The sequence below is a fragment of the Delphinapterus leucas genome, chromosome 12, assembly GCF_059928025.1.
Source record: "Delphinapterus leucas isolate spDelLeu-1000000601 "Yukka" chromosome 12, BTC_Dleu_Yukka2, whole genome shotgun sequence".
In the NCBI taxonomy this organism is placed as follows: domain Eukaryota; kingdom Metazoa; phylum Chordata; class Mammalia; order Artiodactyla; family Monodontidae; genus Delphinapterus; species Delphinapterus leucas.
In genome coordinates, this window is record NC_143140.1 from 22,050,057 (window position 1) to 22,074,312 (window position 24,256).

General features: G+C 36.7%; 1 long non-coding RNA gene, 1 other non-coding gene and 1 pseudogene across 5 annotated transcripts in view; all 3 read left to right on the top strand.

Annotated features, from left to right (window-relative positions):
* On the top strand, nt 1-134 carry LOC115801811 (small nucleolar RNA SNORA70). The gene has a single exon (XR_004022163.1). It is a non-coding gene; the product is annotated as a small nucleolar RNA SNORA70 (small nucleolar RNA).
* Nucleotides 1-24,256, top strand: part of LOC149747846 (uncharacterized) — a 325,556-nt gene that overhangs the window by 96,535 nt on the left and 204,765 nt on the right. The window lies entirely within an intron of this gene.
* LOC149747847 (large ribosomal subunit protein uL16-like) overlaps nt 94-24,256 on the top strand; it is a 41,631-nt pseudogene continuing 17,468 nt past the window's right edge.

A 24,256-nucleotide genomic window follows, 5' to 3' on the forward strand; every position in this document is an offset into this window, starting at 1 on the left:
TAGCAGCCAATTAAGCCGACTGTGTTCTTTTCCCGATGGGGGCCCCGTGCACAATGGCTGTAAAGAGTAGCCTCCTTGGTAGTGTACCAGCCTGTTGCCTGTATGGGTTGCCCTGAGGGACCTTGGAGACAGCTCTTTCCAGTGGACATTAATGACAGGCATGCTGTCCCCAGTCTAGGCTCCAGACAGCTATGCATGGTGCCTTTGGAAAGCCCAGGGCACAGTGGCCAGGGTCCACATTGGCCAAGTCATAATGTCCATCCGTATCAAGCTGCAGAACAAGGAGCATGTGATTGAGGCCCTCCGCAGGGCCAAGTTCAAGTTCCCTGGCCGCCAGAAGATCCACATCTCCAAGAAGTGGGGATTTACTAAATTTAATGCAGACAAATTTGAAAACATGGTGGCAGAAAAGCGGCTCATTCCCGATGGCTGTGGGGTCGAATACATCCCTAATCGTGGCCCTCTGGACACATGGCAGGCCCTGCGCTCGTGAGAGCCTTGGCACTGTCCCCTCCTTACTCATGCCCACCAATAAATTCTACTTTCTTATCAAAAAAAAAAAAAAAGTATTTTACTTAGAGCAAAAGAAGATTCAGCTTTGATGGTGACTGTTCATTAATGTGCGAGTAGAAGAACTGCTCTAAACTCAGATAAGACTTAATTCCTTAAAGCTCTCCATAATTTAGGAATAACCCCTTGCTAGAAAGTGACATAGTATATAAATATATAAAATTTAAATGTACAAATTAAGTAAGAATTTAATAATCTCAATAACTATCAGGTCCAACTAAGAATAATTTAGGGATAATTTGGGTTAATGGAAAGGATCTTAAACAAAGAATGAGAACTCTGCATTCCAATTCTAGGTCTGACCTGAATTTATTTTATTCTAGGACAAGTAAATTTATCCCAGTGAACTAGAAATCTTCATCTGTAAAATAAGGGGATAAGACATCTTATGTTTCTATGCTTATACTTAAAGCTCAGCCCTTCATTGAACAATAGGGTATAAGGAGTTATGATCAAGCCTTAACTTATCCACTACTGTACTTAAAGTTTATATTCACAGAGAGAAATAAAAAATCAAAGAATCTAGTCTAAGGATCTTTTTATATATCACACTTCTTGAGAAATACCTAAATGATTATTTTTGCTTTTTCGTATCACTTTTTTTTTTTTTTTTTTTGCGGTATGCAGGCCTCTCACTGTTGTGGCCTCTCCCGTTGCGGAGCACAGGTTCTGAACGCGCAGGCTCAGCGGCCATGGCTCACGGGCCCAGCCGCTCCACGGCATGTGGAGTCTTCCCAGACCGGGGCACTAACCCGTGTCCCCTGCATCGGCAGGCGGACTCTCAACCACTGTGCCACCAGGGAAGCCCTGTATCACTTTTGCTTTCCTGATCCAAGTGGATCTGATGGCTACGATCAGTTGTTGGATTCCTTATTCTTAAAGAAAATAAGGTCAAAGGAAAGAATAGTCTCGATTCTAGAAACTCTTCTCACTCACTGTCTCCTTGGGATTGTTTTTCTAATACATTGCCTCATCTGCTCTGTTACCTACCTGAGTTTTTGAATAAAATTTTAAAATTAATTATAAGCATTTTTCATGCATATATACTCTTTACAGAATATTGGAACATATATGACTATGAGTACAGAGAATATAACTAAATATAACAATAGTCATTGTCTATTTGGAAAAATTGTAACCTATGCTAATGTCATTTATTCCTTCTTTGGAGATGAAGAGTAATTCAGCTGATCTAATAGTCTTGTGAAATAGGTAAGAAATGTTTCCTACTGCCTGCACACATATGAAAATAAAAATAACAAAAAAGTAAATAAATTACCTAAGATATCTAAATGAGTAAATGGAAAGCTAGGAAATAAACATTATAGCTGGAATTAAGATAAAAACACTAAGACAGTATATTAAATTACAGCTTAACTAGTTTTAAATCATTGAAAGCTTGAATTCATTATGCATTGTGCAGTATATAAAGTGATTCATATAAATACATCAAGAAAATTTATGTCCTATCTTTAAAAATTAATCCAGGCCATCATTAAGTTTGGTTAGTAATGAATTTTGAAAAGAGAGAGTTTAGAGCAGACACCTCTTATTGTTAAGTTTTTCTTTTAAGCAGAGTGAACCAGAAACATCGTGGTCCAGTGTGCCCACAGCAAATATTTACAATTTTAACGAAGTCATGTAGCTTTTTCTAAATTCCTGTCAGAGAAACCATATTCACTGCACTGCAAAATTTTCTTTTATCCAGTTTCATGCTCTAGGAATGTCAACTGTTATGGTTGGAAAGTTTGTGTCTCTTCAAAATTCATGTTTTGAAAAATTTTAATCCCCAGTACTGTGATGTAGGGAGGTGGGGCCTTTGGGAGGTAATTAGGTCATGAGGGTAGAGCCCTCATGAAGGGAATTAGTGCTATTATAAGAAGAGACAGTAGACAGCTTTCTCCTCTCTGTCTCTCTCTGGCATGTGAGGACACAATGAGAAGCCAGTCATTTGCAAACCAGGAAGAGTACTCTTACATGATGCTGGATTGAGCACCGTGATCTTGGACTTTCCAGTCTCCAGAACTTTGAGAAATAAATGTTTGTTGTTTTCAGACTCACAGACATAGAAAACAAACTTATGGTTATCAAAGAGGAAAGGAGGGGGGAAGGGGAAGGGATAAATTAGAATTTGGGAGTAATACACACACACTACTGTATATAAAACAGATAAACAACAAGGACCTGCTGTATAACACAGGGAACTATACTCAGTATTTTGTAATAACCTATATGGGAAAAGAATCAGAAAAATATAACAATCACTTTGCTGTATACCTGAAACTAACACAACATTGTAAATTGTAAATACTTCAACCAAAAAAAAATTTAAATGTTTATTGTTTAAGGCACCCTATCTTTGGTATCCTGTTATAGCACCCTGAACTGACTAGGACAACAACTTATCGAAATTATTCTGTAATTATAGAATTTGCTGACAGCACCTCATTGTACCAAAATCTATTGTCTGTGCTCAGTTACTAAGTTTTAGAAATGCATCAATGTATTCAATCAAATTCATCAAATGTATTCAATCCTACAACTACTTACGCCTGGAAGTAGCCTTGAAGTAGCTTGGTTCTCTTGATCTTCAGTCAGGTATTCATTTTGACATTATCCAAAGCTTTTCCCAACTGGTATATCTTTATCTATTCCTGCATCAACCACTTTATAGACAATGATCTTGCCTAGCCTGTGAACAGTGCCTTTTATTACCTTACAATAAGTGGATTTGCTCACTTTTCATTTTGTGGTGGTCAGGCCAGGTAGACCATGATGCAGTGGAGACCTCAGGCCAACAGGAGCCAATGAACACACAGTGTAAGGACACCTGAATAATTGGGCAACCACAAAACAGTAAAAAAATGATTATTTCAGGGAAATAGTCTAGTTGAACTGTTAAGCTTGACTTTACTGTAATAGAATCATTTGAAAGGTAGTTGTGGTTCCAGGTACTCCCTTTGATATATATTTTCAGAATTCAGCCATTTCTAATTTTTGCTTTAAAATTTTATAGTCTTTTCAAATTAGGTTATGTAACTATCTTAATTTACTTTTAGATTGAATTGTTAAGGTGAATAATTTTATTTTGATTTGAACGTGCCCAGAAAGCATATTTTTGGTGTGAAATATCAAAGTATGTTTTTCTTCCTTACATGAAAATAGCTTGCAGATTTGGTTGACATTTGATATAAAGTGATTTCTATAGTTTGAGGCACAAGTGAACTTTAATTTTAACCTTGTAATGATTATACATGTTTATGGAAAATGAGTTGAAATGTAGAACTGCAAATCATTGTCTGCAGTTCCAGGCTTTGCCAGGCCTAAATGCCTTTTTATTGAGAGAATTTTCCATGCCTTTAGGTTACTAAGCATCAAAATAATGTAAGCTGGTACATTTTTATTTGGTTAACTCTGTAGCCAAGAAGGCAGTGACTAGGAGCTTTTTTCACCATATCATATTTTTCATGGGCTTTGCCTATGGATCTTGGAATACAATGGTGGCATATCAGGAAAAGGGGAATAAACCATTCTAAAAAATGGCCTGGCTTAGGGCTCATGCTCAGAAGGGAGGTCAGCAAGCAAAGTTAAAGTAATTGAGAACACAGTGTTCATAATTAAAAGGCCCTGCCTGGTGGTTGGGTGCCTAGCAGCAAATGAAACCCTTATAGTTAGGCTGGTGGTCCTCTCTTGAGTCCAAGGGGAGCTCAAACAGTTTTAAATAAAACTGGGACAGGACCTAACTCTGAAAGGAGAGGGAGCTGGCTAGAGCCAGGCAGGCTTGCAGGATCCTGGCCAAACTGGCTAGAGTTTAGGATACTGGTCCTAGAGATATTTGGAACACAAAGTAGGAAGAGTGGTAAAACCCAAATATACAGAATTTGCACAGGTGGAGGAGACACAAAGGCTGAGGTTTAGTGATTCAGTTATGGGGATTCCAGCTAACTCTAGACCCCACTGATTACTTCGGAGATGGTCTCTCAGTGTGATGCTCATTGGCTTAAGGGCCAACGAGGCTGGAGCCTATGGTTGAGGATCCTCAGTGACTAGTGATGAATAAGCAGGAATAGAATCCCATGAGGAATCTAGAACAAATATTTTCCCCTCAGTCAATGGACTGGTTTTACAGTTTTCCGTTTCATTGGTCTGATTAATTGGCTCAGTTAATCTTATACTTCAGGATTATATGGACGTAATCTAAATACATGGTATTTTCTTCTTCTACATGACCTTGAGCCCTTACAAGCTGAATTCTGAACCATTTTTCATCTGATGTACTTAGAGCTATACAGTAGAGTCTGTTTGATATTATGCAAATTTTTAAATATTGGGGTCATGGCCAAACTAATTTCAAGTAAAATTTTTGGAATTTTTAATTAAAGTATAAAGTACCACCAGGAAAGGTAGCACGTTATCAGTGTGCAACTCATCAATGTTGAGAAACTGGACATGCCTAGATCAAGGAAGAGACTATTACCAGCACCCCAGAAGCCTCTTTAGTTCCTTCTACTTACTAACTCCCAAAGAATAACAGCTCTCTTGGTAATAGATAAGTTCTGTATGTTTCTCTACTTTATGTGAAATGAATCATATAATATGTATTCTTTCACGTCTGGTTTGTTTGGCTCAGTATTATGCTTGTGAGATTCCTCAGTGTTGCTGTTAGTCATAGATTATTTATTATCTTGGGTAATGCTGTATTCCATTGTATAAACATATCATAATTCCTTTTAGCGCTTCTATTGGTGAACATTTAGGTAGCGTCTTCTGTTGGTGCTGTTATGTATAGTGTTGTTATGTATAGTGTTGCTATGAATATTCTAGTAATGTCTTTTGGTAAACATATGCACACATTTCTGTGGATATTACAGAGTGGAATTGGTGCATCATGTATCAGTGAAACAATGTTTTCTAAAGTTTGTAATTTTATTAATTAACCAGTCCCAAAGATTTTCTATCACCATACGTATATCACAGATCTGTCCTTTCCTTGCTTTACCTGGCCTACTATTCTATTGGCCTATTTTTGGCCAAAGTTTTAATACATGGAGGCTTAATTATGTGCTTTTTTCCTCTGTTATACATTTACAATTTCCCAAATATTCACTCTGAAGTATAAGTGCTGTAATTTTATGAAGAGATAAAGAATAAGCAGCCCTTTTATAGTTTAAAAATTTATAAATAAGTATATTTTAGTTTTCATATTTTATCCACAAGTGATACAGAAGAAATATTGACATAATATAAGTTGTTCTCCTTTTTAAAAGTTGCCCGTGCTAAAATCTGACATTTCAGAACAAGTAAATACATAGGTATTTATTCATATTAAAACACTACCTTGCTTTACAAAGGGATCAACTCCAATCTTTTAAAACTTTATTCTAAAAACAAACTTTATTTTTAGGGCAGTTTTAGATTTACAGAAAAATTGAGAGGATAGTACAGAGACTTCTCATATATCCTCCACAAAGTTTCTCCTATTATTAATATTTTACAAGTATGGTACACTTGTCACAATTAATGAACTGATACTGAAACATCATTATTAACTAAAGTCTATAGTTTATTCAGATTCCTATAGATTTTAAGTAAGGCCCCACCTCTCCCCATCCACCCCCCAATTCCATCCAGGATACTACATTCCATTTAGTTATCATGTCTCCTTAGGCTCCTCTTGGATGTGACAGTTTTTTAAGATTTTCCTTGTGTTTCATGACCTTGAGAGTTTTGAGGAGTAATGGTCAGGTATTTTGTAGAATGTACCTCAATTGGGATTTTCCTGATGTTTTCCTCTTTTTTTAGTTAAAAAAATTAATTGTGGTAAAAAAACATATAACATAAAACTATGTTAACCTTTTTTCCCAATTTGAACACATCCATCATGTCACATAGTTACCAATTTTTTTTTTTTTTGGTGAGAACATTTAAGTGCACAACACTGTATTATAAACTATAATTACTATGCTGTAATTAGATCCTCAGAACTTATTCATCTTATAACTGAAAGTCTATACTCCTTGAGCAGCATTTCTATTTCTTCCATCTCCTGATGCCTGGCAACCACTGTTCTACACTCTGGTTCTATGAGTTTAACTTCTTTAGATTCCACGTATAAGTGCGATCATACAGTATTTGTCTTTCTATGCCTGGCTTAGCATAATGTCCTCCAGATTCATCTATGTTGTGACAGATGACAAGCTTTCCTTCTTTTTATGGCTGGATAATATTCCAATTTTCTACAGACACACACATATATATGTATACATATGTGTATATATATATAGGCTATTATGAATAATGCTGCAATGAACATATGAGTGCAGATATCTCTTCAAGATAGTGATTTCATTTCCTTTGGATATATAACCAAAAGTTGGATTGCTGGATCATATGGTAGTTCTGTTTTTTTTTTTTTGAGGAATTTTCACATGGTTTTCCATAGTGGCTGCCCAATTTACATTGCCACTAACAGTGCAAGTGTTCTCTTTTCTCCACACCTTTGCCAAAATTTGTGAGCTCTTTTCTTTTTGTTATTAACCGTCTCATTGTGGTTTTGATTTGCATTTCTCTGATCATTAGTGATACTGAGCATCCTTTCATATACCTGTTGGCCATCTATATGTCTTCTTTGGAAAAAATTTCTGTTAAGGTCCTTTGCCCATTTTATAATTGGGTTATTGGGTTTTGTTTTGTTTTCTTAACATCTTTATTGGAGTATAATTGCTTTACAATGGTGTGATAGTTTCTGCTTTATAACAAAGTGAATCAGCTATATGTATACATATATGCCCATATCTCTTTCCTCTTGCGTCTCCCTCCCTCCCACCCTCTCTGTGGCACCCCTCTAGGTGGTCACAAAGCACCGAGCTGATCTCCCTGTGCTCTGTGGCTGCTTCCCACTAGCTATTTGTTTTACATTTGGTAGTGTATACATGTCCATGCCACTCTCTCACTTTGTCCCAGCTTACCCTTCGCCTCACCATTGACTATTGCATTTTATGAGTACCTTATGTTTTTTGGATATTAACCACTTACCAGATGTATCTATTTTCTCCCATTTCATAAGTTGCCTCTTAATTTCATTGATTATTTCCTCTGTCGTACAGAAGATTTTTAGTTTGAGTAGTCCCACCAAACCCGAAGTTTTATGGTTTCTGATCTTACATTTAAGTCTTTAATCCATTTTGAGTAAATGTTTGTGTATGGTGTAAGATAGGGGTCCAATTTCACTCTTTTGCCTAGTGTTTTTTCAAGACTGTTTATTGAAGAGGCAATCCTTTCCACATTGTGTATTCTTGGCACTCTAGTCAAGATTAGTTAAGCATACATGTGTGGGTTTATTTTAGGGCTCTCTATTCTGTTCCATTGGTCTGTGTGTCTGTTTTTTATGCCAGTGCAATACTGTTTTGATTGCTATAGCTTTGTAATATAATTTGAAATCAGGAAGTGTGATATCTCCAGGTTTGTTTTTCTTTCTCAAGATTGCTTTGGCTATTCAGGGAGTTTTGTGGATCCACATGAATTTTATAATTGTTTTACTTCTATTTCTATGAAAAATGACATTTCAATTTTAATAGAGATTGCATCAAATCTGTTGATCACTTTGGGTAGTATGAATATTTAACAATATTAATTCTCTCTTCAGTCCATGAACATGGCATATATTTTCATTTATTTGTGCCTTCTTCAATTTCTTTCATCAGTGTTTTATAGTTTTTAGTATACAGCTCTTTCACTTCCTTAGTTAAATTTATTCCTAAGTATTTTATTCTTTTTTGATGGTATTGTAAATGGAATTTTTTTTTCTAATTTCTTTTTTGGATAGTTTGTTGTTCGATAAAGAAATGCAACTGATTTTTTTATATTGATTTTGTATCTTACAACTTTACTGAATTTGGTTGTTAGTTCTAACGGTTTTTTGATGGAGTTTTTTGGGTCTTCTATAAATAAAATTTTGTCACCTGCAACACGGAGACAATTTTACTTCTTCCTTTCCTACTTGGATGCCTTTTATTTTTTTTTCTTCCCTGATTTTTTTTAGCCAGAACTTCTATGAATATGTTGAATAAGAGTGGTGAGAGTGAGAACCTTCATTTTGTTTCTAATCTTGGGGGAAAATCTTTCATCTGTTCACCATTAAGTATGATGTTAGTTGTGGGCATGTCATATATGGCCTTCATTATGTCGAGGTACATTTCTTCTAAACCTTCTATACTAAGTTGTTGAGTTTTTTTTTTTTAATGAAAAAATACTCAATTTTGTCAAGTGCTTTTCTAAATCTATTGAGATAATCCCATGGTTTTTATCCATCATTCTATAAATGTGGTATATCACAATGACTTGTGTATTTTGAACCATCTTTGCATCCCAGGGATAAATCTAACTCGATGATATGTGTGTTTATTTTAATATGCTGTTGAATTCAGTTTGCTAGTATTTTATTTTGAGAATTTTTGCATGTGTGTTCATCAAATATATTGGTTTGTGGTTTTCTTTTCTTGTAGGATTCTTGTTTGGCTTTGGTATGAGGGTAGTGCTGACCTCTTAAATGAGTTTGGAAGTGTTTCCTGCTCTTCAGTTTTTTGAAGGAGTTTGAAAAGAGTTGGCATTAATTCTTCTATAAATGTTTGGTCAAATTTACACATGAAGCCATCTGGTTCTGTGTTTTTCTTTGTTGGGATTTTTAAATTTTTTAGTACTGCTTCAATCTCCTTACTGGTTAATGTCTGTTCAGATTTTCTGTTCATGATTTAGTCTTGGTAGGTTTATTGTTTCTAGGAACTTACCCATTTATTCTGTGTTATCCAATTTGTCAATATATAATTGATAGCAGTCTCTTATGAGCCTTTGTGTTTCTGTAGTATCAGTTGTATTTCTCTTCTTTCATTTATACAATTATTTTTTTTAGCCTCCTCTCTTTTTTTCTTGGTTGGTCTACCTAAAGTTTTGTCAAGTTTGTTTATGTTTTCAAAAAATCAACTCTTAGTTTTGTTGACCTTTCCTGTTTTCTCTCTAGTCTCTATTTTATTTATTTTTCCTCAAGTCTTTATCATTTTCTTCTGCTTACTTTGGGCTTAGTTTGTTCCTTTTTTTCTAGTTTCATGAAATGTAAAATTAGATAGCTTAATTTGGGATCTTTCTTTTTTCTTAATGTAAGCAGTGGTCACTACAGACTTTCTTTTTAGAATTGCTCCTTCTACATCTCATAAGTTTTGGTATGTTGTTTTTCATTTTTGTTTGTTGCAAGATATTTTTTGATTTCTATTTTGATTTCTTCTTTGATGCATTGGTTATTCAGTAATGTGTTGTTTAATATCCTAATATTTGTGAATTTTCCAGTTTTCCTTCTGTTATTGATTTCTAGTTTCATACCATTGTGGTCAGGAAAAATATTTGATATGATTGTAATCTTCTTAAATTTGTTAAGACCTGTTTTGTGGCCTAAGATATAATCTATCCTGGATAATTTTCCATGTGTGCCTAAGAACAGTGTGCATTCTTCTGCTGTTGGATGGAATGTTCTATATATGTCTTTTAGATTTTTTTTTAGTCTATAGTGTTATTAAAGTTTGTTGATTTTCTCTCTGGATGATCTATCTATTGTTGAAAATGAGGTACTGAAGTACCCTACCATTATTGTATTGCTGTCAATTTCTCCCTTCTGTTCTGTGAATATTGGCTTTAAATATTTAGATGCTCCAAAATTGGGTGCATATATATTTATAATGGTTATATCCTCTTGATGAATTAATTTTTTTCATTATATAGTGACATTCTCTTGTGACTGATTTTGACAGAAAATCTATTTTTTTTTTCTGTTATAAGTTTAGCTACCCCTGCTGTCTTTTGTTTACTAATTACATGGTATATCTTTTTCTACCCCTTCACTTTCAACTCATATGTGTCCTTAAATCTAAAGTGAGTCTTTGGTAGACAGCATAGAGTTGGATTCTGTTTTTTTTTTTTTTTTTTTTTAGTCTCTTCATTTGCTCTATGTCTTTTGATTGAAGAATTTAATCCACTTACATTTAAACTAATTATTTTAGTGAAGCACTTTTGTCATTTTTCTAATGTTTTCCATCTGCTTTATAGTTCTTTTGTCTCTCTTTTCCTTTTTTGTTTTTTTCCTTTGTGATTTGTTGGGTTTTTTTGTAGTGGTATGTTTTGATTCCTTACACTTTATCTTTTTGTATCTACTAGAGGTTTCCTCTTTGTGGTTGCCATAAGGTTTACATAAAACTTCTCATAAGTCTATGTTAACTTGATAGCAACTTAACCTCAGTTAAATACAAAAACTCTATACTTCTCCACATTTTATGTTATGTCTTTTTATTCTGTTTCTCCATTAACAGATTATTATAGCTACAGTAATTCTAAATGCTTTTGTCTTTTAATTTTTATACGAGTGTTGAAAGTGATTTATGCACCATAATTATAGTATTGGAGTATTCTGAGTTTGACTATATATTTACCTTTACTGGTAAGTTTTATACTTTCATATGTTTTTATGTTGTTACTTAGTGTCCTTCCATTTCAACTTGAAGAACTCTCTTTAACGTTTTTATAAAGCATGTCTAGTGGTGATGAACACCCTCAGCTTTTTTTTGAATGGGAATTCTTTATCTCTTCTTCATTTCTGGAGTACAGCTCTGCTGGGTATAATATTATTATTTTTTTCCTTTGAGCACTTTTACTATATCATCCCACTCCCTCCTGGGTTGCAGGATTTCTCATGAGAAGTATACTGATAACCTTATATGTGATGAGTCTATTCTCTTGCTACTTTCAAAATTCTCTTTGTCTTTGGAGAATTAATTTGTAATGTTTCTAGGGATAATCTTTGGGTTGATCTTGTTTTGGGTCCTTTGAGATTCATGTATCTTGATGCCCATATCCCTCCCATGATTTGGGAAGTTTTCAGCCATGATTTTTAAAATTGCTTTCTACCTCTTTCGCTCTCTCTTCTTGGACTCCCATAATGCTTGATGGCAACCCATAAGTCCCATGTGTTTTCTTCACCCTTTTAAAATTCTTTTTTCTTTTTGTTCTGCTAACTGGCTAATTTCAAATGACTTATTTTTGAATTAGCTGATTATTTCTTCTGCATGATCGAGGCTGCTGTTGAGCTCTCTATTGAATGCTTCAGTGCTGTTATTGTATTCTTCATCTCCAGGATTTGTGCTTGTTTTTTTTTTATGGTTTTTATTCCTTTATTAAATGTCTTGTTTTGTCCATACATTGTTTTCCTTATGTCATTTAGCTGTCTATCTGTGCTCTCTTTCACCTCATCGAGCTTCTATATGATGATCATTTTGGATTCTTTGTCAGGCAGTACATCAGCCTCCATTTCTCTGGGGTTGGTTATTGGAGTTTCATTAGGTTCTTTTGGTGGTGTCATGTTTACCTGATTCTTTGTGATCCATGTAGCCTTGTTTTGGTGTCTGTACATTTGAAGAAGTAAACACCTCTTCTAGTTTTTACAGATTGCCTTTATCAGGCGCATGTCTTCTGTTGGGTCTCTGGGATGATGATATTTTCTCCAGGATCACAATCGAGTGTGCTTGGAGCTGGGTCGCGTGGCTGCTGCTGGGCCCAAAATGAGTTTCACAGTTGGTAGGTCTGTTGTCAGGTGTGCAGATGAGCGTGGTTCTCTTTGGGTCTCTAGGATGGCTCCTGACAGATCACTGACAGGTCTTAGGGTAGGAAGGATTGAGCTCTGGCTACAGTTGAGAGGGGCTAGAAGGAAGTCACAGGGCTGCTTCATGGTCCGTGGCTTGCGCCAAGGTCTGCAGTATGCCTCTGGGGGCATGGAAAGGCATGCCTCCTACTAGGTTTTTGGTTGGGCGTGACTTCCCCAGGAATATGGCCAAGTGAGACTGGGACCAGGTTACAGTGCTGCTTCAGAACCTGCAGTGGGGTTGATGTTGGCAGCCCTGCCTCCAGGGGGGCATAGTCAGGTATGACTCCCAGTAGGTCCCTGTGTGGTCAGGAGGGCTCCCAGACTTAGCTGTGAGGGGTTGGAGCTCAGTTACAGGGCTGCTTCAAGATCCACAGTTGGACCATGGTCAATGGGCCTACGTCAGGGGACACAGATGAGCCTTGGTGAGTTCCTGGGAGGGAAGGAGTGTTTCTGGCCCATGGCTGAGAGAGGTTAAAACTGAGTTACAGGGACATTTCAGGGTCTACAGGACTGAGGTTGGAGGGCCTGCTTTGGGACATGGATGGGCAGGACTGGTGGCTAAGAGGACCTGGAGCAGGTTTACAAGACCCTTCAGGGTCCACAGCCAGAACCAAGGTCAATGGGCCTGTTACCCAAGCCATGGGCAGGCATGACTTCTAAATTTCTTGGCAGATGGTGCTGGTGGCAGGACCATGGCCAAACGAGGCTGTAGTCAAGTCCACACGGGGACAGGGTTGTTTATAGGGCTGTAGCTGAGATTAGAGTCAACAAATCTGCTACCTGGGCTCAGACCTACCTCTTCAAACAACCCTTCTTTGTCTTGGGTTCCATCATTGTTTCAGAATCTTCTACCTGAATCCCAAAACTCCCCCAAAGGCAATTTTGTCCATGGATGGCTGTCGAATTATTGTTGCTGAGGGGGAATATGAGCAGGGGACCTCATATTTCACCATCTTGCTGATGTCCTCTCCCATTTTAACCATTTTTGAGTGTATAGTTCAATAATTAACTATGTTCACATTGTTGTGTAACAGATGGCTGGAACTTCTTGATCTTGCAAAACTGAAACTGTATACCCATTGAACAACAACTTCCCAATTCCACTGTCCCAAGATTCTTTTAATTACTGTTTCCCAGTAGACTTAAAATATAACTCTGATGATTTTGTGTGAGACAGGAAAGAATATTTATTGAAAGCCTACCATGTGCCAGGCATTTTGTCAGCTATTTGCAAATATGTTTTCTTATTTAGTTCTTACAACAGTAGAGTGGAGCTGTACTTACTGTCTCTATTTTTCAGATTTGGGAACCTTGGCTTTGTTGAGTAAACTGCTGAGGGTTCCATAGCAACTGATGAAGCTAATATTGATACTAAACTGCTCCTGTGGGAATGCAAAGTCAATGCTCTTTCTTGCATAATATTTTATCAACAGCTTCCTAAGATTCTGCTTATTACATAGCATAATTGGACAAATGGATAAATATCTGCCTAGAGGAAAGATTTTTATAAATGAAGTTATGTCTCTAAATCAGTGGAGGGATTAAAATCTTTGAGGAACTGAAGAGAGAATCTGAATACTTAAATACATATTTTTTTAATTCAGTAGACTCTGTAGAGGTTGTATTTTAAATGTTCAGCATTTTAGAGCTGGAAAACCCTCTGCCTCAGGGTCTGCTGCACTCTGGACCATTTCACATTCCATTCCCGTGACTGACTGATGTGCATGACTATGACAAACGCTTGGCAACCTCACTGGGCGGGGCCTGAAAGTGTGAGGGCTCAGACTGTCATTAAACTGGGGCCTGGTGCCAAGGACTGAGTGCATGCTGGAGACCCTGCTCCAAGTTCCACCACCCTATTGGCCAAGGCACAAGTGCAAACTGTGCTTGTGAATTTATCATAAATTACTTGTTAATGGAACATTTTAAATCAGACAAAGAAAATGCTTTCCCTCCGGAATGGAATCCCACCCTACTGCAGTCTGAGTCTGACCTGATAAATAATCGGGCAGACTACTGAGGGAGATTACAAACGATATCTCTCAAAGGGTTTTCAAAAGAGGATAATCATATGTCCATGATGAGCACAAGGTAGAGTTGTGTCTATGAATCTGAAAAGGCTGCCGTGTTGTAAATGAAACATTTCACTAATAGGAAGGAGAAATAGTCTTCGGTTCTCAGCTTTCCAGCAACTCTCCTTGTGACCTTAAACAAGTAGCTTGAATTCTGTCACCATATGGTGACATCTCCAGAAAGGGGGTCCTCACCTTTAGATCCTTCTGGCACCTAGATATCCAGGAATCAACACTAACTAAATTAGGATGAGGTTGGACTAAAATGTGTTCAGTGGAAAGCTAGAGCCATGGGAGCTAAGTAACTATTCTAAGGTGTTTTGTAATAAGTTGAGTAAAGTGAGTAGAACAAAATTAAACATTTTTTTAAATGCTAAGATTTCTCAGAGACTTTAATGTGCGAAAGAGCAGAGTGATTTTTCAGGAATTAACTCGGTTAAGTGTTTCCCAAACACACTTGACCATGAAACCCATTTTATGCAACATATCATAGATTTAGTGTTCCCCGAAATATTTTATGATAATCGCAGATTTCAAGCACAGTATTATAGCATCTAGCTTTGAAAATTCAGTGCGTCTATGTTTTATAAATAGTCCTACTTATTTTAATCTATCAAGGAATGTAGGAACATTTATTTGTTCATTAATTCATTCAATAAGATTTTAGCACCTTTTATGTGCTAGGACAGTGCTAAGTGTTGCAAGTAAGTCAGTGAATAAGTATGTCAATAACACAATTTCTCCCCTCATTAAGCTTATTTTAGTGCCAGGAAGAGACAATAAACAAGTCAACATATAAATAACATAAATATAACATATAAATAACATAACTGTGTGCTATGTAGAAAATAAAGATAGAATACTGGATTAACTTTAGAGATTTGCTATAAATAAATCTAATAAGAGAATTTAGCAGAAGTGAAACTATGTGATTTCTGAAGCTAGGTCATAAAAGACCATACTGCTTTCTTTGATTCTCTTGGAATGGCCACTCCCTGGTTGCTTTCTCATAGGATGTTTCCTCTGGCAACCCCTGCTCTGGAAATCCGAAATCACAAGAAGTCAAATGTAGGTGCTCTGATTAACAGTCCCAGTTGCCTAAGTCCTTTGAACCATTTCAGCCCAAATGCCCAAGATGTCAGTGAAGATGCCTCCATATAACTTTAGTGCTCAGGTATGCAAGTTACTCCTGGCCATTTGGGTCTTCCTAACTGAGGCTCCAGGAAAAGAAATAAGATATCCCTACTGTACTCTGTCAATTCCTGACCTACAGAATCCTTGAGCATGATATGTTTTTTGTTCTATGCTATGAGGGTAGTTTATTTAAGAGCAGTAGAATATGTAACAAGGGTCATATCTCTATTCCTTAAGGTCACATCTCGGAGAATGGCCATGATTTGCCATGAGTTGCTTCAAAACCTCATATGTCACTTCTTATTTCAGAGTTTAGGTGACAAATATGAGGTTAAATAGCATCTAAGAAATGCTTAGTTGTCTTATGCCATGGTGAGGGTAACTCAAAAGCTGTGCCTTGCTTTTGTGTCAACTGTCAGTGGCTTGTGGAACCCCAAACTTGATTCATTCAGTGCCATGAAAGTGAATCTGTCTTTAAGGACTTCTTCATAATAAACATCGTAAGAGACTGATATATTAAATAGGTTGCCTACTTATTAACTCATAGTGATTTACAGCAAAGTCTGAACTTAGATACTCATGTTGGCTGTTCTATCATCTCTGTTCAGAAATCTCTATTCAGGAAATCATATTTTTGAGACACCATGAAATTGGAACAAGAGTTGTTTGATTGATTTAAATGGCTAATAAAATTAAGCTGTGATAACCTATCCATTCCCATAAGAGGCATGAATATCTTACAGTACAAAACATTGAATTTAATTAACTGGCTACTTCTTCTCTGCATAGTACTAGGGAATCACTATAAATTTTGGTTCACTGAAGATATTTTTTCTGTTCTATGCTGATCCTCGCACAATTTTGAGGTATACATACATTCTTACAAATATCCCAATGCCATTAGTCGTATTAGCCTAAGATCTTTCTTTACACCTGAAAGCCATTCTATCTCTTTAAGATGATTTTGAATATATCTCATCTCCTAGTTCATACAATTGATTCAATTATTCAAATTCCCAATACTCTGGGAGCCAATTAAATCTTTATTGGGAAGGGTGGTATATTTGTAATTAAATGGGATTTTGAGAAGGTGCTTTTCCTAAAAATCCTATGAAGCCAATACGTAGGACAGAGTTTTCCAAATAAATCTATAAAATATTATTTTATATTTTCTTCTAAATGGACATTAAAAAGTAGAGTCAATTCACAGAACATGAATGTGATCTTTGATAACATTGCTCTTTAATATAACATTCTTTATTTGAATGAAGACTTTGGAACTTATCCTTAATGGCTTTGATGGCAACTTATAGCACCCACATTTCCATTCCCACTAACCCCTACAACCAGTCCAATAAACTTTTAAAAACTTAAATTAGAAACTTAAATTCTTTCTCAAGCAGAGGATATTTCCCTGCTACTAAAATGAAAATCAACATAGCTATGCAATTATTTCATGTGTGAAGATAATTCTTTAGTCTCTCAGTACTAGTTCTGTGTAGTTGTTACAGTCATTAGTAAGAAAGTATATGGTCTCCAAAGGACTTCAGATTCAACAGCCTGCAATCATGACTATGTACATATTTATTTGTAAGCAGAGTGTTCATCTTTGATTATCGTGAAAGACCTAATGTCCCCTTTGGCTGACATCCTAAAAGAAGAAAAGAATAAATAATAATTAAGGAGAAATAAGTAGACATTTATGCAGTCTATACATCTCACATAATCATAAAAACTGTAAGGAGACAAAGCTAGCAGATCATTCTGTCCATCATTCCAAATATATTGGATTATTCTTTGTTCAGTGTGCTTGATTTTGCAGTAATTATCCTTCTATTGCTTCATTTAGGGGTTCATTCCATAGTATAAAAAATTTTTAATTAGGAAAAAGTAGGCTTAGTTTTTAGCATGAACTTTATTGTGCTTAAAATATGGTATGTTGAATACAAAGAGATTGATATAACTGTACAAAATCCAGGTAGATTTTAGGAAATACAGAAAAATAGGTTTTAAGAATTCCATTCATATCAAACTTTCTTTGTTGTTTTGGTATTTGGTGAGGTTGGAATGATTATAAGTCAAATGATCTGTACACTGAATTTCTTTCAGGCACTCATTTTCCAAAGTTCTACTGATTTCATGTTGAATGAGAGCTGGAGAGTTAACTTGTCTCTGGTTTACAGAGTTGAGGTGTTTTCCAGGGAAGACTGGCTATTTGGCATGTTTATCCAGATTGAATCCATAAGGAATAACAGGAGAAAAGAAGATCGTAGTGTTAAAAGAAAATAGATATTAGAGCTGGAGAAGCATGATGGATGTCAGGCACAGTGTGAGGAAGCACAATCTGCTGGAAGACGATACTTGAGGTCTGAATACAGGAGAATCCAGGAACAGATTTGGATTCCAGATTCAAAACAGTTTACAGTTAGAGCTTAGAATGAAGACTGTAAACATTAAGAGGGTGTAAGTGGCTTGTTTTTATGCTGTGCTGCCTGTGTGGTGCTGGGGTGAGTTTATAAACTTAGAGGAACTTGTAGGGTCAGACAGCCTTAAGACAAAGCTGAAAAATACCTTAATTCCCAAAGCATTTTATTGTGAAATTGGCCCAGGTATTTATAATATTACTTTATACTTCAAGAATGACTAAAAAGGGGTTCTAATAGATAGAAAAAGTGCAGGACCATATTTTGGGTAAAGTCCCTGGCTCCATTTTTTTCCTAAGCTGGCATACTGTGTACATTTCCCCCTCTTTCAAATGGCTTTAATGATGCAACCCGCTCTCTTTCCTTCGTGGCTACTCTATTATTTTGGACCAGGTACTGGGCAAGCAATGGATAAAAGCAGATATGCTTTCTGTCCCTATGAAGTATAAAATTCTAGTAAGAGAGATAGGCATTAAATCTGGGGATTGTGTAACATTTAGTAGTTCTGGGGGTAGGTACATGGGTGCTTGTTATATTTTTGAATGCATAATAATGAGTTAACATTTGTAAAGTACCTATTCTGTGCTAGATGCTGTGTTAAATGTTCTACATGTGTTAACCAATTTGATCCTCACAATATTTTATGATCCTATGAGATAGGTAGTTATTATGTTCATTTCCAGGTGAAGATATTCAGACTTAAAAAATTAAATAATTGTCCCAGGTGTACATGACTTGGAACAAAGGCAGGCCTTAAATTTATAGTTGGGAGAAGAACATCTCTCCCTTCTCTCTACCCCCTTTGCCCCCACTGCTTTCCAAGGACAAACTAATCCGAATTGGAACAAAGTTTAAGTTATAGCTGGTTAGTACCTTGGATAGCTCCCAGGGCACAGTTCCCAGATGAAGTTCAAGGCCTCATTGGGTCTTTTATTCTCAGAGCTTCCCAGCTATCTGGTGGAGTTTGCCTTCTACCTGTCCCCCTTCGATGAGTTTCTGAATATTAAAGAGGCTCAGCCAACTTCATTTAGTAACTCATTCATCAACACTTATTTAAGAAAATGCTATAATGGAAGGGTGCAAGGGGTATATATCGAGGCAAATATGCCAGTACAATGTCTGTGATGAGGGTGATTTCTCCTCATTTTCCTCCAATACCCCTCGCCCTCCAGTACACACATCACCCATTAGAAGAGAAAGGCAGAGCGCTTTAGCTAGTAAGGTAGTATACAGAGATTCAATGACCCCAGGAGCTCTGGCAGACTTGTAATAACACATTTTGAATGGTTAATCAGGAGTTTAACCAACAAGGATTAAAAGTAGAATTTTAAAGTAATTTAACAACATGGGGTATAATTGGTTTCTTTTGTGCTTTGCTCAGTTCAGCCAAAGGTATCACGCAAACATACATTTGCTCTAAAATACATTTTGCTTTTCTTCACAGAACTTCAGTGAACAATCTAGCCATATATATATAGTCTATTTATAAACATACCTGATTCTGACCTTCTGGTTATGTATAGAAGAAAACATCATTTCATTGCTTTATCCATGAGCAGGAATAATGAGAGAAAAATGCCTGATTCATCTTTTTTATTTTTCTGGGGAAAAAAAAATACTGCCACTTTTTCTTTTCGTATGCACGTAGTAGTTGTTCTGCCTCAAAATTTCCCATTAACTGATTAGTTTTCTGTATATTTGTTCTTTCCAAACCCCAAAAGAAGAAAGGATTACCAAAGAATATAACAAATTAAAAATAACGTGTGGGCTTCAGACTCTCCCTTCTTTGATGTCACTGTTAAACCAGATGTGTGCTATGCATCAGAAGTTTTATTCTGTTCCATAATCCTATTGGCAAACTCTTGTATCTGTTCCTTATCATATTCTGGAAGGAATTCCATGAAGCAACTTTGAAACAGTGGGAAAAACAACAAAAACAGATCAAGAATCTCATGAAACAGCATTTCAAAGAAAAAAATAAAAATAAAATCCCCCATATTTTGCATAGTCTAAAGTATCTTGATTTTAGTTTGGAATCTTTGCTACAATCGGGCAATAGTACTAATAAAACCAGTCTGCTCTACTTCATTTGTTCCTTGCAAGAGAGAGGAAATTATTGGTCTAATTTACATATGTGTTAACTGATGCTTACAGAATATAAATTCACTCAAAGCAGGTGAGGTTAAGTATTCTGACTTCCTTTCTGAGCTATTTCTACTTCACTAATATGCTTTATCTATAATAAAGCTAAATTATGTTTTAACATGAAGTAGAATATCATGAATTAAAAGATGAGGCAAAAACAATAACCAAACCAAAAATAAGCATTAAATATTCAAGTGTCTATGGTTGATTGAATTATATGATCCTAAAAATGTTCAGAGCTTAATATCATATGCCACCTACTGTAAAACTAAATCTTAAAATTTAGCCCAATGTAGAGAAATAGCCTTATTGGATTATAGAAAAAAGAAAAACATGTTACATTTATATTAACATGAGCTACATTAAAAACATATTATTGATTAAAAGATACATTTCCATCATAAACACTGAGAATTTATAGTCAATTGTTATTAAATAAATGGGCATTTCTAATATCCCCGAGTCCCTTCTTTTAAAAAGGTTAAACAGAGTCTTTAGAGTGTCTTATACCATTACTAATTTGTTTTAACATAACTATCCACATAAATAGTGCAAAAGTGTTCATATCTGTGAGATCATAAAGCCTAACTTAGGATATGAAAGTTGGAGAAGTTCCCAAGATCGAGAGCAGAATGCCCTGAGTTCACCTCCTCTCAATAAAATTACAACTATTTATAGAACAACTATTTTTTTTTTAACATCTTTATTGGGGTATAATTACTTTACAATGGTGTGTTAGTTTCTGCTTTATAACAAAGTGAATCAGTTATACATATACTTATGTCCCCATATCTCTTCCCTCTTGCGTCTCCCTCCCTCCCACCCTCCCTATCCCACCCCTCCAGGCGGTCACAAAGCACCGAGCTGATATCCCTGTGCTATGCGGCTGCTTCCCACTAGCTATATACCTTACGTTTGGTAGTGTATATATGTCCATGCCTCTCTCTCACTTTGTCACAGCTCACCCTTCCCCCTCCCCATATCCGCAAGTCCGTTCTCTAGTAGGTCTGTGTCTTTATTCCTGTCTTATCCCTAGGTTCTTCATGACTTTTTTTTTTCTTAAATTCCATATATATGTGTTAGCATACGGTATTTGTCTTTCTCTTTCTGACTTACTTCACTCTGTATGACGGACTCTAGGTCTATCCACCTCATTACAAATAGCTCAATTTCGTTTCTTTTTATGGCTGAGTAATATTCCATTGTACATATGTGCCACACCTTTATCCATTCATCCGATGATGGGCACTTAGGTTGTTTCCATCTCCGGGCTATTGTAAATAGAGCTGCAATGAACATTTTGGTACCTGACTCTTTTTGAATTATGGTTTTCTCAGGGTATATGCCCAGGAGTAGGATTGCTGGATCATATGGTAACTCTATTTTTAGTTTTTTAAGGAACCTCCATACTGTTCTCCATAGTGGCTGTACCAATTCACATTCCCACCAGCAGTGCAAGAGGGTTCCCTTTTCTCCACACCCTCTCCAGCATTTGTTGTTTCTAGATTTTTTGATGATGGCCATTCTGACTGGTATGAGATGATATCTCATTGTAGTTTTGATTTACATTTCTCTAATGATTAATGATGTTGAGCATTCTTTCATGTGTTTGTTGGCAGTCTGTATCTCTTCTTTGGAGAAATGTCTATTTAGGTCTTCTGCCCATTTTTGGATTGGGTTGTTTGTTTTTTAGTTATTGAGCTGCATGAGCTGCTTGTAAATTTTGGAGATTAATCCTTTGTCAGTTGCTTCATTTGCAAATATTTTCTCCCATTCTGAGGGTTGTCTTTTGGTCTTGTTTATGGTTTTCTTTGCTGTGAAAAAGCTTTGAAGTTTCATTAGGTCCCATTTGTTTATTTTTGTTTTTATTTCCATTTCTCTAGGAGGTGGATCAAAAAGGATCTTGCTGTGATTTATGTCATAGAGCGTTCTGCCTATGTCTTCCTCTAAGAGTTTGATAGTTTCTGGCCTTACATTTAGATCTTTAATCCATTTTGAGCTTATTTTTGTGTATGGTGTTAGGGAGTGATCTAATCTCATACTTTTCCATGTAGCTGTCCAGTTTTCCCAGCAGCACTTACTGAAGAGGCTGTCCTTTCTCCACTGTGCATTCCTGCCACCTTTATCAAAGATAAGGTGACCGTATGTGCATGGGTTTATCTCTGGGCTTTCTATCCTGTTCTGTTGATCTATCTTTCTGTTTTTGTGCCAGTATCATAATGTCTTGATTACTGTAGCTTTGTAGTATAGTGTAGAACAACTATTGATGAAAAAGACCAAAACCTACTGTAAAAGTTCTTCTACAGCTAAAGATATAAAGAAGGAAAGAAAATGAGACAGGTAGGATGGGGAGAGTTGCAGTATAGTCAAGACCCATACCCCTGGGTTGAACCCACAAACAGGAGAATAATTATAAAGTCAGAGTTGCTCCCCAAGGAGCAAGGGGTCTGAGCTCACATTGGGTTCCCCAGCCTGGGAGTCCTGCACCTAGAAGATGAGCCCCCAGAACATGTGGCTTTGAAGGCCAGCAGGGTTTGCTTTTGTGGGAGCCAGGGGCCTGTGGGAAATGGAGACTCCACTCTTAAAGAGCTCACACAAAATCCTACAAGATCCAAGACCCAGGGCAGAAGCAATAATTTGAAAGGATCCCGGGTCAGACATAACTCCTGATCTTGGAGATCTCCTGGAGAGGCAGGAGACAACTGGAGCTCACCCTGGGGACATAGACACTGCTGGAAGCCACTTTTGGGAGCTTGATCTGCCACATGGACACTGGAGTTAGCAAGTGCTTCTCTGGAGTCCTCCCTCTAGCTTATTAACCTTGGGATGCAACCCTGCCCCCACCCACCAGCCTGCCAGAACCAGTACTGGGACACCACAGGCCAAGCAAATAACTGGGTGAGCACATAGTCCCACCCACAAGCAGACAGGCTGCATTAAAACCCTTGAGCCCACAGTTGCCCCTGGACATGGCCATACCAACCAGAAAGCCCAGGAACTGACATCACATGCCAGTGTGCAGGCACTAGACCTGGGAACCCCAGAGGCTTGCAGCCAGAGACCCTGGGACCCAGATCTATCAACTGGTGGGCAGGCACCAGCCAAAGGAAAACTGCAGCCCCACAGCCTGCTATGGCAGGACCCAGCCCACTGGCCAGCAGGCAAGAACCAACCCTGGGACTGGCTGGGCTCCCACCCCATCCGCCAGCTGACCAACACAAGCTTTGGGATACCCTGGGCCCTGAAGCCAGAATCTAGGACATGGCTTTGGTGCCAGTGGGGGAGGACTAACCCCAGGACTTGGCTTCATCCATTAGTGGGCGGGCATCAGCCCTGGAGCTGAAAAAGTGAGGAATTAGTTTGCAGACTTTATAAGAAAATATGTTAAGGTAGAAATACGTTTTTTCATAAAAAATGCATAAAAGTGAAATCATATTTAATCTTGATATTTTCAAAGAAAATATGTTAAGTTTAGTTTTACAGATGGAAAAACCCAGAGTAAAATTCAAGGAAATATTGATCTTCTTATAAATATATTCTCACTAAAATACTTACTATTTTTTAAAACATACTTGTAGGGTTAGAAAAAGTCAATGAAAACTATTAACAAGTTTAAATCGTTATGTTTTTTAAACACCATATTTAAATTTTTTACTGAACTGATATAAAATAAAATTACCACAGAGTTATGTCCCTCATACCTTGATTTTTAAATTTATATTGACAGTGTTACATTGTTAAGATATTAAACATTTACATTCTTTTTATAACTGTAATTCCCATACTTGCATGTTCAAACTGTTCAATGATTTATCCCGTCATTGTATGATGATTTTCCCCTCACATTTATTTACCTTTGACTCTTAGTTACCTTGATAATTGGATGGCACTTTTAAAAAAGACACATTCTTAGATATTGAATTTTCCAAGTTACCTAGCCTTTGAGAATATTGCTCTTTTATTTTAAGAAATTGTCACAGTCACCCCCAGCTTCAGCAACCACCACCCTGATCAGTCGGCAGGAATCGGTATTGAGACAAGACCCTCCACCAGCAAAAAGACTGTCACTTGCTTAGGCTCAGATGATGTTTAGCATTTTACATCAATAAAGTATTTTTAAATTAAGGTATGTATATTTTTTAGACATAATTCTGTTACACACATAATAGACTACATTACAGTGTAAACATTTTTATATGCATTGGGAAACCAGAAAATTCGTGAGACTCACT